The following is a 12,878-nucleotide window of genomic DNA, read 5'->3' on the forward strand; positions in this document are numbered from 1 at the left end:
ACAACCTTGTCTCCTGCACACCTTTCACCACCAACTTTTATCATTCTGGTTGCTCAGGATTCAAACCTGATCAAATAACAAAATGCATATATTTCTTTATATGTAATTTTGTTCAATCACGTAAGCCAATTGCGAAAACAGTCCATCAAAAACAGTCCAAAACAATATTTACAATGGAGTGAGCAAGAGCTCAATAAATAGCACCATAAGGGGCATATGCAGTATATGAGTATGAATAAGGTGCAAAATTGCTCACAACATGAGGTGATGCTTATTTTGGCTACAGATTATTGTGCTACATAGCAGGTGCAGTTATCAGATTGCAGCTCAGACTGTTTTTCAAAGAGATGGATAATGGGAAATCGTCTCCCGATTAAAATAATGTTTCTAAAACAGGTTATTCAAAACAATCCCCTACGACCACAGCAAAGCTGTGTTAAAAGACAAGATAAGTAAATGCAACCATATACAAGGTCTATTAGCATGCTAAAATAAGAATTTGAATACAGTTCAGCATTCAACACTTTTGTTTCCTCCGTTGGCAACAACAGCTTTTTAATGACTCGTAACACTGGGGACCCCCAGAGTTGTATCCTGAGCCCTTTGCTTTACTCACTGTTTACACACAACCTTGTGGCTCTGCACAACACCAACACATCATTAGTTTGCTGACAACAATGAGTCAGCCTACAGGGCGGAGGGAAGCAAACTGGGATTGTGGTGTAAAGACAACAACATATATTCTTAAATCAGCAGAACAAAAGAGATTTTGACTTTAGGGACGGAACAGCAACCAATTCAGGGACTCAATTCTCTAAAGCGGGTAACGAAATGGCATATTGGGTCCACTCCAAATACTATTGCTGCAACATTTAGAGTGACATGACAGGCTGGTATGGAAACCATCCCTCACACAACCACAAGGCCCTCCACTGGGTGTTGAAGACGACCAACGCAGCACTGGGGCGGTTCTCCCACCCTCCAGGAAATCTGTCCCAAACAATACCTAGTAAAAGCCTTCAGGCTGCAGCATTATCAAGGACCCTTCACACCTCAGCCCCACACTTTATTTGGGTACCATTGGTCAGGCAGTGACTGTATCCAAGCATAAGGTTTTGTACTAAGAGGATCTAAGGTTTCCATCTGGAAGCCATCAGACTGCTGTACTTGACTCCTACAATGAGTCTGTATAACTGGACACACAGGCAGGCAATCACCCTTACAAACAAACTCTACAGTAGTGTTTCTACTGATACTGTATTGTACGAATTTTATCATAATCGAATAATGTTTTTAAATAATTTCACAGATGTATTTTTTAAGCATGGTTGGGCAGGAACCAGCAAGTAAGCCTTTTAGCATGTTGTTGTGTATCTATGCCATGACTATTAAAATCTTAAAACAAAACAATGGTTAACATGCCCTCTCAAGAACAGAACTTCAGTATAACCCCAGGATGAATGTATTTATTAAATACAGGTTAGGCCTTTTGTAAATGGTCATTATTCTTTTTGTGTTTTTTACAACTTGTCAATAGCCTAAAGCGTTCCAGAGTTCTGGACGGCTATACATTTATAATCCAGGTTCGTGGCAGCATCAGCTCCATACCCAACATGCCACTGGAATAGCCATGCACGACAGACTTGTGGAAATTTCTGCTCTATTACGCAGTACATTTGGATTAAAATATCATGTGGTAAAGCATACTGGATTTGATTCTTAATGTTTGAAACAGCTAATATCAGAAATGTAGAGGAGGGTAAACGCAGTTTTATTTGTGAAATAGCGTCTACTCACCTGTTCATGTGGTACATTTTCAACTACCAACATTCTGTTGTGTTCCTAGCATTGTTCAATGCTAAGAACGTAATGTTATTAATCTAATTTCTAATCACAACAACCGCTTTGTAAGCGCTTGGAGTCAGTTGTACAGGGTTAGATTTGTCTCAATATTACAGTTGTGCTCATAAGCTTGCATATGCTGGCAGAAATTGTGAAATTTTGGCATTGATTTTGAAAATATGACTGATCTTGCAGACATTTTTATTTTATTGAAGTGATCATATGAAGCAATTTATTAACACATAGTTGTTTGTCTCCTTTTTAAATCATAATGATAACAGAAATCATCCAAATGGCCCTGATCAACCTATCACCAGGTCTTTGAATCCAGGTGTGTGAGTGATTGTGCCATTCTGTTATGACCTACAGTTGAATGTGAATCCCATAAGAAATAAAATACTTTTTCTGTGCAAATGATACATACAGCTCCTGAAAAATGTTTAAGCCCACTGCACCTTTTTCTTTCCTTTCCAAAAATGTCGAAAAGGAAGGTTTTGAGTGAGGAACAGAAGGGTTAAAATTAAGAGACCACTGCAAATAGAATGCTTACTGTTCCTCACTCAAAACTTTCCTTTTCAACTTTTTTGGAAATGACAGAAAAAGGTGCGGTGGTCTCTAAATTTTTTCCGGAGTTGTATATAACCAATTCTCCAAGGGTATGCAAACTTTTGAGCACAACTGTATCTGTGTGAACAGACAGACAATGTCTGCATCTATTTTAAATCTGTACGAGCAGATTGACAATCTGTATGTAAATTTGCGATCTGTGAACACAAAAAATACACATTCAAATACCACAAATAACAGATTTACTAATACATGAACATTTGTGGATCTCAATTCTGCACAAATTATACGCGTACGGACTGCATTTTACACACAAATACATGAAAAACTTTTGTGGATCTCAATACTGCATGAACAAATTTAAATTCTACCTGTAAGTATTGCCTTTTACAAACAGACAGACGTATTGCCTTTTACAAGAGAAATCAACTTGTATCACTCTGGAATTTTCGTATAGCAGATATCAACATTTCCATCCTTTCAGAGTAGGAGCACGCAGTCTTTCTAGGAACATTTTAATTGTCCTCCACCCAATGGAAATTAAAATGCACTTGTTGTTTTTGCAGATCTGTAACGCATAAACCGCTAGACCTTTCAGACCCCCAGTATCTGTAAGAGCCAATGCAGTTAGTGGTCGTTAGCATACGAAACGACACTATTGTAGCATACACACTCTCCTCGGCAGCATCAATAGCCAGCCAGCACATCAGCTCATCTACTGCGTCGTTATCCAAATATATAGCAAAACTATATACGTCAAAAAAGTATGAATTACAGAATTGTTTTATATTTAATGTGTTTGTGTGTAGAATTTTCAAAATAAAAAGAACACCACACATAAATTAACCACAGATTTATTCATTTTAATTGTATCCTTTATTCTTATATGAACATTGCCGACAAACAAAATAATTATTCAGTGTAATAACTCGTCCTCCAAACACGACGAGTTGAGTTTTTACCAAAAAGTTCTATTTTGGTTTCATCTGACCATATGACATTCTCCCAATCCTCTTCTGGACCATCCAAATGCTCTCTAGCAAACCTCAGACGGGCTTGGACATGTACTGGCTTAAGCAGGGGGACACGTCTGGCACTGCAGGATTTGAGTCCCTGGCGGCATAGTGTGTTACTGATAGCCTTTGTAACTTTGGTCCCAGCTCTCTGCAGGTCATTCACTAGGTCCCCCCGTGTGGTTCTGGGATTTTTGCTCACCGTTCTTGTGATCATTTTGACTCCACGGGGTGAGATCTTGCATGAAGCCCCGGATCGAGGGAGATTATCAGTGGTCTTGTATGTCTTCCATTTTCTTATAATTGCTCCCACAGTTGATTTCTTCACACCAAGCTGCTTACCTATTGCAGGTTCAGTCTTCCCAGCCTGGTGCAGGTCTACACTTTTGTTTCTGGTGTCCTTGTGTAGTTTGGAGTGTGACTGTTTGAGGTTGTGGACAGGTGTCTTTTATACTGATAACAAGTTCAAACAGGTGCCATTTATACAGGTAACGAGTGGAGGGCAGAGTAGCCTCTTAAAGAAGAAGTTACAGGTCTGTGAGAGCCAGAAATCTTGCTTGTTTGTAGGTGACCAAAAACTTATTTTACAGAGGAATTTACCAATAAATTCATTAGAAATCCTACAATGTGATTTTCTGGATTTTTTTTCTCATTTTGTCTCTCATAGTTGAAGTGTACCTATGATGAAAATTACAGGCCTCTCTCATCTTTTTAAGTGGGAGAACTTGCACAATTGGTGGCTGACTAAATACTTTTTTGCCCCACTGTATGCCTATTTAGGAAAAGTAATGGAAGGAGGAGAGTGTTGCTTACGAAAGGACAGTTTTATTTAATTACAAACTGAAACACAAATTGGCGTATAAGCATTTGGCAGTTGTACTGTTAAACCTCAACTTTTTTTTACACTGGTTTCAATGGCGAGAGGTTATAATGGGGAATACTCTCTTTCAGTTTTATTTCTCACAATATTATATAACCTTAAACATATCAATGTTATTTATTTTCACCTTACCACACAAAACTATTGATTTTGGTTAAATAAAAATGTCAGGCATAAACATTTTGAGGATTTTCTTTCCCTAACTGCAGCTTGTGTTTACTATACGTTTTTAGGTCAGAGCTAATGGAATATAGAATAATCTGTCTTTGCTCAATAGCCTTTTAGTGTCATAATGGAACCTTTTATACTAAAATGGGAAATTATTGGTTATCCAGAGTCCTCTGAATTACCAACAGATGGAACACCTAAAGGTGTTCCTTTGGCACTAACATTTACCTCAAGGCAGTACAGTTGGTTCAAATAATGATGGGAAACTGAGGAATACAATAAAATTTTTATGGTCAAACTATTTTTGTTGTTGTTTGTAATTGCATCCTAATCCAAATGTTTCTGCACATCAACATATTAAATGCTACCAACAAAAAAATTTAATAAATATTTTACTTTGGACAACCTAACAATCTAAGCCTATACATATTTACTTACTAAATATATCCCAATATTAGGCTACTGTATTATTCCTTAATGTATATTACAAGCAAATGGTAAACATGCTGTTCCCCCCACCCCTTCTGGCCAAGCGTTACAGTCTGACAATGAAAGAACAGATGCTGATTCAGTCTCCCATTCAGATTCCATTGGGAGGGGGACAATACATATACATAACATAGGCTAACTATTAAATTAAGTTAAATAATCATGATTATAAAGCCTACATTTCCTAGAAAGACTGCATGCTCCTTCTCTGAAGGGAAGGAAATGACTTAATCTGCAATCATAAAATACCTGAGTGATACGAGTTGATTGCACTACGACTAGCAGCAAGTTTGTCTCAAAATTGTGTGTGTAAAATGCAATCTGTACACGTACAATTTTAATTTTTCATGTAACTGTAAACTGGCTAGCTAAGATATAATCCTAGGAGAATGTATAGGCCACAGGTGTAGCCCATATAGCTAACGTAGTGTAGATGGTCTGAGTCATTTGTGGAAAATCCCAGTTGTGGCTAAAATAAAAAAGGTATTGTGCCAATAAAATCATGTCAAACGTTGCTTAACAGAGAGGAGTGAGAGAGGGATGAGGAACACAGAACTGCTGAGGCAGGCTGCAGTGCAGAAAGGGAAAGAAACAGAAGAGAGGTAGTGCAGTAAAAAGATTTTTTGGATCATCAAGGCCAACGCATATTTGCCTAATACATTAAAAGGGGTAAATATAGGAAGTGGAGTCAAATACTTTACAACCTTGCTTTACAGAGAGTAGCGATATAGTGGTTGTTACTTTTCCAATTGTATTTAATGTGAAGTTGGTGTCTAGACCAAATCAACTATTTTGGGAGGAATGACTTGGTGTGGATTTTGTATTTCATAGAAAACTACTAGGCCTTCCTTATTAATAGCCCTGCATGATAAGCAATCAAATGGCACTGTTTAAAAATATAGTATGTTTTGGTTTATATCAGTGATTGTTCATCCTAACACAATGGCCTGAAGGAGTTTATAGTTTACCCAGCTCAGATTTTTTACCCCTGCTAAAGCCTATGCATTGTAAGGTGTGGCAGTTTGTCCAATGCTTGTTGTTGCCTTTTGAAATTAGCTAGCTAGCTGTGGGAAATGTAGGGGACATTTGGAAGTAATCTAGATATGATAGCTCATGTTAGCTAGTTTCATTGTTGAGGTCAGCAGCTGTTAACAAGGCTTTAACTAGAAAGCTGTTGAACTTCTGACACTTTGCTTTTGTGTGCATCATGTTAGCGTATCCAGAGAGCACCTCAGTTTGCTTGGCCAGTTGAAAATTCTAATATTCGCCTGACAATGATGTTAGCATTCTCAGAAATGCAACAAAATGGTAGCATATCAAGTTTGGAGAAATTAGCACAACATTATGCATATAAAAAATTGTTATATGGTCATGCAATTTTTAATCAAACATCTAGAATTTGAGCTTGGTTGGGCAAAAATATTTGTGATAAACATATCCCTGATAAGCAGTGTTGGGTACCTCTGATGAAGTAAATCTGAGTTTTTTTATTCAATGTTGGTCAGAAAGGCATAGACATAATTGTAGGGAGATCTAACACTGAACTTCCACCAGCCCCTTATACCCGCAAACTCATTTACACACACTCACACTTAGAGGAGGATTAGCAGTGTCTCTGACAGTAAGCCACGCTGCCAGACAGCCGTCTGTCTCCCACAATACATCATGCTCTGTCTCCAGGAAGTAGGCTGACTAAGGCGAAGGAGAAGGGGAGAGAGGCAAAAGGTGAGGCGAGAGAAGCTGGCTGCCTAAAATCTATGATGATTGGTCCATTTTCTTTACTGACGCTGGGAACAGGTAGGAGAGAATGGGTGAGAAAGAGCTAGGGGTGGGGAGACAGAATGCAGGAGGAATGAGGTGTGGTAGAGAGAGCACATACAGAAAGGGAGAGAGATGTATATGTAGGAGGAGAGCAGGACAGGGAGAGCAATGACAGAGAGGAGGGACAGTAGAGAAAGGGCGATGGAAAAGTATGCTGAAGGGAGCAAGAGGGAGAGCCAAGTGAAAGGGAAGGAGAGAGGGAGGAGCAAGAATGAAGAAAAGGAGAAATGCAGACAGGCTTGTGGGGTGCATCGTTTGGGAAGAGAATACCACTTCAGTGCCCTTCTCAACCTTCACAGCATGAGCATCATCTTGATTCCATTGATTACATGGTTATCCCCTGACAGACATGCACAAAGCCTCTGCTGAATAGGAAAGCAGCCCACCAGAGGGAAAGGAGGCAATCTATCAATCTACTGATATATTTTGCCCATATTTTTGGTTTTTATCATTATTAGGGCTAATGTTTATCAATCACAAAGCTACACGTTTCAATTAAGATCATGTCAAGGACATGCAAATGGCATTACGGAAAGATTGAGTTCAATGCCACTTTATTACAGCTATCCCCTCAATGCCAAATAGTGTTGCTCTATCATTCTAAAGCGGCCAATAGGGTTACATAATTTTGAAAAGTGGCGTGAAGCTCATCTGTAAATACAGGGTTGGTGTGGAGCTGTAAAGCAGTTTCCACTCCAGACAACCACGTTGGTCTTAATTGAGAAGCATCACAATGTAGCAAAATACGTACTGTAGGGAAAAATGTTATGTGTTAAAAACTGAAGGAAAAGGTTTTACTCTGAGGATTTCACAAGCATGTTTGTTTCAAAGACCCTCACATACGTGTCTCTTTCAAATATATTGATCTTTGTCATCTCATCCCAAGAGCGTCTTCTCCAGCCTTCTTTACCGTCTGCCTGTACGGTAGCTAATCTTCGCATAAAACTACTCTACCACCGTCTAATGACACCTGCCACTCTAGGGAGCAGAGGGGGAGGCAGGACGGAGACTGGAGGGGGAAGGGAGAGCTCTGAGAAGGCTCTCAGGACATGCAGTGGAAGGAAGGGTTTGACTGAAGCCGTCTTCTCTCCCACCACTGCTGGGACTGGCTGTCTGCCTGCCTATTGATGGAGCTCTCAAAGAAAGCTGGAGAGGGGAAAAAAGAGACAGAAAGAGAGATGGCTTCAGTCCTCTAATTGCAGAGTGAATGAGGCGGCCCCAGAGAATGGCTGATTAGGAGGTCTGCTGAATGCCCCAGGGAAATGGGTCACCTCCACTGTGGCGTGAGCCGCCCGCCCGCTCCTCCAGTTTAGCACAGGGAGAAAAGTCAATTACACGCCACAGGCACTGGGCCTGGTGCCACCTTGGGATGCAGGGGGGCTGTGGTGGGTACTGGGTTGGGTAGGGTACGGGGGGCTGGTGGGAGGGGGAGTCATTTTGGGAGAACCAGGTCACCACTCCATAGAGAGCTACAATGAGTAAACGTTGACGGAGTTGTTTCCACCTCCATGTGAGCCTCCCTCCATATTTCGTCTCTGGGCTCATCCATCCCACATGCTCCTGCTGTAGTTACTACTACTACGTGGGCGGAGAGGTTGAGATGGAGTTCAAGGTTAAACTCTAGGTTTTCTTTCTCAATTAACATGCTGCCCACATCCATTTGCCAGGGGTTGTGACTCACAGAGCTCCAGCCTGCCTGCTTGATGGTCCCAAAGTACCTGCATGGTATCGGCAGAAAACTGAAGTATCAGTGACAAATAAAAGCGCCTTGCCCATGAACTCACTTCTTCAGCCTAGTTTAAATGATGACATTTTACTTCAATTGACTTCAAGTCCCGCAAGCCAAAAATAGGATAAACGGGTTTCAGATCCACTGACGTAAAGCCAGAGCTAGCTGATTGGTTATTGATACAGGTTAGAGATTACAAGTATATGCAAAACAAGTGTGAGAAAGAGAGACAGCCAGAAACCGATATGGTTCCCAGGGACAGTAGTAACGATGCAGCCAATATGGTAATTGTGTGTCTGTGTGTCTTTGTGTCTGTGTCTGTGTGTGTCTGTGTGTCTGTGTGATGGGAAAATTAATGATTTAGGGTGGAGGATGGGTCCCAAACAAGCATCTCTCTCATGACTGATGATGTTTGTGTGTTTGAGAGCCGTTAGGCAGCTGTTTACAGGCGTGACGCTTTGCAGCCATAGGAGGGAGAAGTGGGTGGAGGGAGGGAGGGAGAACTGAATGGGGGACTTGGGGAGTGAGGTGGAGAGGTAGAGAGATAGGGGGGCAGTAGATAGAGACTGAGGATGAACACCGGAGGAAGAAAGAGAGAGTGAAAATGGGACATCATGGGTGCCCTCTTAACAAGGACTTTGACTGCTTACCCAACCTATTGTATGAAACTTTGCAAAGAGGACTTTGTACCGAGGAACATTCATTCACTCGTGCTCAACATGATCTGTAAGCCTAGTTGTGCTAGCTGTGTGTGTGAGGTAGCACAGAAAGTAAAGAAACAGAACAAAGAACCCATCTCTCTGACTCAAAACAAAACAGCATTGGCCCAGGTTTGCAGAGGAGAATCAACCCTCCCACAATAACATGAGTCACACTAGAGAAAGACAAAGTGCAACAAACAACTGTCTAAAAGGGGTTACTGGGTGGAGGCAGGTCTCCCTCTGACGTGACTACTTATTATGTCTCCACAGTGCTCGACTCCTCTCTGGGATGTCATCCTCCAACGTAATATATTTGGACTAAAAAGCCTTATCACACTTTTTTCTACAACGTTTAGTCAAGCAATCTCTACTGAAGGCGAACATTTTAAATTCTCCACAAGACAATCAATGACCTACGTATCTGCACAACAGGATTTCACAACAGAAACCGAGGCTACAGTGAATTGAACTGAATCAGTCTGAGATGAATTCAGACACAGAAGTGGAAGAGGAGAGGAAAAGTTATGTCTCCTAGTTCCTTGTCCTGTTACCAGCTTGCCTAACGCTGATGGCGACAAACAGGCCAGAGTCAGACTTCCTGTGTCAGATAAGTGTCTCCACTTTGTTTTTTGGGCATGAGAGGAGACAGGCAGGGGCGGGGCGGTGGTTGCGTGATAAGCAGGAAGGACTATTGAGACTAGTCCACAGCCAGCCAACCAGCCATCCAGCCAGCCAGCCAGCCAGCCCCAGTTTCAAAATATCTGTTGACAAAACAGAAGCACAGCCTGCCATGATTAGATCATGTACTCCCAGTGCAAAAAAAGACCACAGCCGTGCTGACATTTAGCTCTGCTATGACAACTGTATGTATGACTGACTGTAGTCTCTACAGTATTTAGCCCATGCTGGACCAAAGTTAAGGAACATTTCTAGTCCATACGATTTGGGTTGATGTTAGAGAATGCAGACCCAACTGAGGCATCATGGGTAGAGGAGACTTTCTGATGATTTAAGTTAGTATGACACGATGCGGCAGAATCCCAGAGTCACCTGCAGATTCCCCACCCCCCGCATCTTCCCCTCCTCCCTCGTCCATTATCATCTTTCTCTCTGGCTCTCTGTCTTTCTCTACATTACCATCTTTCTCTCTGTCTCCATCTACATTACCATACTTCTCTTTCTCACCTCCACGCCATCCCTCTCTTTTCATGTGTGTGTGTGTGTGTGTGTGTGTGTGTGTGTTTGTGTGCTTAGCTGTCACCTGCAGACTAGGGTAAAGATCAATACCTTGTGTTGGTCTCTATAGCAGGCAGAGCGGGGAGAATAATTTGATTTCTCCTGCCGTCTCCTCAGCAGACTCTCTCGATTTCCATCTTCCTCTCTCCACCTCTCTCTGTACCTGTAAATCTGCCCTCCTCTCTTTCCTTCCCTCTTTTTCCCCCTCTCTCACCACCCTCTGTATCTTTCTCAGCATCTCTCTGTCACTTAAGCCTCAGCCTTCTCTCAGCGGAGAATGCTTAAACAAATCCAAAATGGCTTCCAAAGCCTAGACCGTGTCCTCTCTAGTTGCACAATTTCATTGTTTGGGCAAATAATGTGTCATAAAGAATGTTATGTTAAAGAAAAGATGACTAATAAGGCAACAAGAGAGATCCCACGCTATATTTAATTAGAGTCCACCAAAACAGGTAACCGTGCCAACAGCAGTGTGGTGACGTGTGACTCACCTTGTGATGGAGCCTGGAGTGGACGGGATGAGTTCTCTGGAGACAACTGTCCGATCCTGGACTTGACTGCTAATCTTCTACGCTGGAGTCTAGAGAGGACGCGCACAAACACACACACGCACGCATAACAGACAGAGAGATAATAAGCACTTTGGCTAGACACTGCATATTCATCATGTTCATATTGGTGAAAATAACAGCACTTGGTTTTAATCAAGTTGTTAATGACATCACAGGAAACAGTATTAACATGGAAATAGGAGACAGGGAAATCGTACTGAATGCTTTTAGTTAACATGTGACTCACACACGCACACACTTATGTACGAGCAACCATAACCACACGACTTCCGTATTCCAAAAAAGGATGTGGGACAGTTAAGCGCAGAAGCCTAAGAGAGGTCGGAGGTGTGAGCTCCTAATGTATGACACAGAGCCAAAAAAATGCACACAATGGGACTTCTCATTGGTCTAATCCAATGAGAAGGTTTTCCTACTTACAAAGCATGAGGTCTGTAATTTTTATCATAGGTACACTTCAACTGTGAGAGACGGAATCTAAAACAAAAATCCAGAAAATCACATTGTTTGATTATTAAATAATTAATTTGTATTTTATTGCATGACATATGTATTTGATCACCTACCAACCAGTAAGAATTCTGGCTCTCACAAACCTGTTAGTTTTTCTTTAAGAAGCCCTCCTGTTCTCCAATCATTACCTGCACCTGTATTAACTGCACCTGTTTGAACTTGTTACCTGTATAAAAGACACCTGTCCACACACTCAAACAGACTCCAACCTCTCCACAATGGCCAAGACAAGAGAGCTTTGTAAGGACATCAGGGATAAAATTGTAGACCTGCACAAGGCTGGGATGGGCTACAGGACAATAGGCAAGCAGCTTGGTGAGAAGGCAACAACTGTTGGCGCAATTATTAGAAAATGGAAGAAGTTCAAGATGACGGTCAATCTCCCTCTGTCTGGGGCTCCATGCAAGATCTCACCTCGTGGGGCATCAATAATCATGAGGAAGGTGAGGGATCAGCCCAGAACTACACGACAGAACCTGGTCAAAGACCTGAAGAGAGCTGGGACCACAGTCTCATAGAAAACCATTAGTAACACACTACGCCGTCATGGATTAAAATCCTGCAGCGCACGCAAGGTCCCCCTGCTCAAGCCAGCGCATGTCCAGTGCCGTCTGAAGTTTCCCAATGACCATCTGGATGATCCAGAGGAGGAATGGGAGAAGGTCATGTGGTCTGATCAGACAAAAATTGAGCTTTTTGGTCTAAACTCCACTCGCCGTGTTTGGAGGAAGAAGAAGGATAAGTACAACCCCAAGAACACCATCCCAACCGTGAAGCATGGAGGTGGAAACATCATTCTTTGGGGAAAGGACGACTGCACCATATTGAGGGAGGATGGATGGGGCCATGTATCGCGAAATCTTGGCCAACAACCTCCTTCCCTCAGTAAGAGCATTGAAGATGGGTCGTGGCTGGGTCTTCCAGCATGACAATGACCCGAAACACACAGCCAGGGCAACTAAGGAGTGGCTCCGTAAGAAGCATCTGAAGGTCCTGGAGTGGCCTAGCCAGTCTCCAGACATGAACCCAATAGAAAATCTTTGGAGGGAACTGAAAGTCTGTATTGCCCAGCAACAGCCCCGAAACCTGAAGGATCTGGAGATGGTCTGTATGGAGGAGTGGGCCAAAATCCCTGCTACAGTGTGTGCAAACTTGGTCAAGAACTACAGGAAACGTATGATCTCTGTAAATGCTAACAAGGTTTTCTGTACCAAATATTAAATTCTGCTTTTCTGATGTATCAAATGCTTATGTCATGCAATAAAATGCAAATTAATTACTTAAAAATCATACAATGTGATTTTCTGGATTTTTGTTTTAGATTCCATCACTCACAGTTGAAGTGTA

The 12,878-nt window shown here is 41.9% G+C and overlaps 1 protein-coding gene across 3 annotated transcripts in view; it reads right to left on the bottom strand.

Annotated features, from left to right (window-relative positions):
• The window catches only part of LOC105014003 (nuclear receptor coactivator 3), an 81,448-nt gene that overhangs the window by 21,891 nt on the left and 46,679 nt on the right, over positions 1–12,878 (bottom strand). For all 3 annotated transcript variants that reach the window (XM_013136568.4, XM_013136567.4, XM_034295753.1), the window contains exon 2: positions 10,938–11,026. The gene's annotated coding sequence lies outside the window, so the exon portion shown is untranslated. The remainder of the gene's footprint in view (positions 1–10,937; positions 11,027–12,878) is intronic.

Source organism: Esox lucius, chromosome 12, assembly GCF_011004845.1.
Source record: "Esox lucius isolate fEsoLuc1 chromosome 12, fEsoLuc1.pri, whole genome shotgun sequence".
Lineage (NCBI taxonomy): Eukaryota > Metazoa > Chordata > Actinopteri > Esociformes > Esocidae > Esox > Esox lucius.